Genomic DNA, 2,709 nt, shown 5'->3' with positions numbered 1-2,709 from the left:
TCATTTTCTTTTCTTTTTTTTGTTTCAGGTTTTTATTCAATCTATAAAAAAAAATTCAGGTTCTAACCCTCTTTCAAAGATTTACCACCAAAGAGTTCTTTACACTGTCATCTAATTCATTTTTTCTCTTGTTTTGGAAGGCTTGCCACCAAAACAATAAGAAAATTTGCTATTATTGCTTTATTTTTATTGTGCTAACCATGCACTTGCAGGTTTTTGATTGCTAGCAATTCAAGTTAATCTAGTCTTTTATTTCTTCTCCTATATATCTTTTTTTTATAACTTGCTATTTGCCAAAAAAAAAAAAATCTATTTTTGCAAATTTATAATAGAAATTTATTTCTTGCAAATACTAATATCTTTATTCCTGCACATTTCCTTGAAGAGAAAAAATAAATTTATTGATTTACTTGTTAAAAGTCTAATATTTTCTCACTATTTAGATTTTTTTCTGCTCATTGTTATTCCAGCTCTCCCCTTTTTCATATTGTCTTTCTTTCCTCCTCTACATTCGAATTGTTGGTAAATAGATTTTTCACAGTAGAATTGCCAACGGAGTGTGTGGCAAATAGTTCACAACAGTTGGATAGGCCCTTGATATGCGGCCTTCCTCTGCGTTTTGAGGGGCAGCTCCCTCGTATGATATAATTTTTAAAGGGTTTTTTGATTAAAGAATATAAAACTTCAAAGTTCAGGAGAAAGTCATGGAAGAAAAATGTACCACGTGCCCTCACAACCTTCTTTAGTAAACAAAATAAATAATAGAGGTGCTCAAGAGCTACGCTTGAAAGCAACCAGTATTATAAAGGACATTCATTATCATTCGTAAACACTCGCATAGCACCACGAGAATGTCTACTACAGTGTATAAGAATTTGGATTTTAAAATAAGAAACCCAAAGCACATCTCATTTCATTTTCTTGCACCAAGAAAGAAATAGAGATTATTCAATACAAAGATAAAAAGTTTACATACTTTCCAAAATTTATCCCTAGATCAAAATTTCAGCATAGTGTTCCCTTCTTTTTAAGACCAAAAAGTCCCTTTACAAATCCCAAAAGAGCCCTTATATAGACACAGAGGTTAATAACTACCCCTCTGTGGTTAGTAACTACCTCGCAAATACATGATTTGGATGAGGTTAATTAACCTCAATAAAATTAACCCAGCGTGACCTAAAACTCGGATTTTACATCTTTTGAGAGGAAGATTGCATAATAAATCCTTGCTGATCTTCTTTTGATATTTGAATGATTCATTCAAGTTTTATAAATGCCTCACATATTAGTGTCTTCTGTAACCATGCTATGCGAGCTGAGTCGAGGGTGGCAAATGAGTTTTAATTTACTAGAGAATTTGAATGTTCTTTTGTGTGAAATTTGGTCAAACAATTGATGTGCCTTGTAATCACTTAGAGACATAGAGGCATGATGCAAAGTTATTCGGCCCTGCTCATCACATACAAATGGATTTTGTCCACCCTTCACAAGTCTTTAAACAACTTCAAGGTTGCCCTGAGATGCAAACTCATGCAAAAGCTTCATAGAATAAACCTTATCAATATATGTTTTGCTAGCTCTTGGATTGGACGGGTCATCTTGCAAGCAAGAATTACCTCTCCAAGATACATTATTGTGCATTTTGTCAAACACATGCCTACGCATAGTGAAGAGGATCTCCATATTTAAGCATTGGAAGAGAAACAATGAAATATCCAAGATCATTACTTCACCGACATAGCCCACTTTTACTCTCCATGTCTGCCAGCTCTTGTATGCCTGGTGCCAACCTCATATTCACAAGGATTAAAATCCTCACAACTAGACTTGATGGTAGAGTTTGTTCCCGACTTGCATATATCTGGTCCAAATATCTAACCAAGGCAGCCACCAGAGGTCCTAGAATCACATCATTTACAGTCCCATTCATAGCTTGCTTGATAGTTTTGACGTCATCCAAACTGAAACTAATATGTGCCAAACGCTTAGGCATTGATCCCACTTTTCTTGATCCCTTAATGGGCATCTTACTATCCTTTATAATGTCTGAAAGGATACCCACCATTCCCATAATGTCTTTAAATTTTTAATACATCATGAGCAAAAACCTTGCAAATAACATAAAAATCAAGAAAACAAGGCTGATTTTTTTTTTTGGTGGGTCTTTGAGCAGGGCGTGGTAATGTGGGCAAGGAACTAGGATCATTTGCTTTACATGAAGAAGCAAAGCAAATAGACATGAGAGAAATTTTGTCTCCTAAACAATGGTGGATTCTGAATATCATTGTTGCTTCTTCTTCTGTTGACTTTATGTTGAGAACATGAAGCTGCCACAGAGGCTTTGATGGATCTAGTGGAGGAGCCGTGGCCAACTTGGTAGCCTAGTTGTTCACAAAATCTAGAGAATTCTCATGAGTTTTGAGATCAATCTGTGGGACTATGATATGATCATCTATGTTTGTTTTTGTCTTCTTCAAACCCTTGACAAATTTCTCCATCTTTCTCCATTGCAGTGCCTTTCTTGGAATGCATGTTTATATAACTCAAGCATTGATGTCTTTTGTACTCGTAGTTTATGCATTTACTAGATTTTACCAAGCTGAGGGTTGTGAGAATTTATTTATTCCAATTTAACTCACCGTTATTGTCATTAAATGCTAATTTCCCAAGTGCAGTGTATGTACCCACAACTATTTTATTTACCCATTT

At 34.9% G+C, this 2,709-nt stretch overlaps 1 pseudogene; it reads right to left on the bottom strand.

Moving 5' to 3' along the window:
* Nucleotides 1-1,729: 1,729 nt before the first annotated feature.
* LOC149558506 (wax ester synthase/diacylglycerol acyltransferase 7-like) lies at nucleotides 1,730-2,498 on the bottom strand (annotated as a pseudogene).
* Nucleotides 2,499-2,709: the final 211 nt, after the last annotated feature.

Source organism: Cupressus sempervirens, chromosome 5, assembly GCF_028749045.1.
Source record: "Cupressus sempervirens isolate cs-2001-9-10 chromosome 5, ASM2874904v1, whole genome shotgun sequence".
NCBI lineage: Eukaryota > Viridiplantae > Streptophyta > Pinopsida > Cupressales > Cupressaceae > Cupressus > Cupressus sempervirens.
This window is presented reverse-complemented; position numbering and strand designations above follow the sequence as displayed.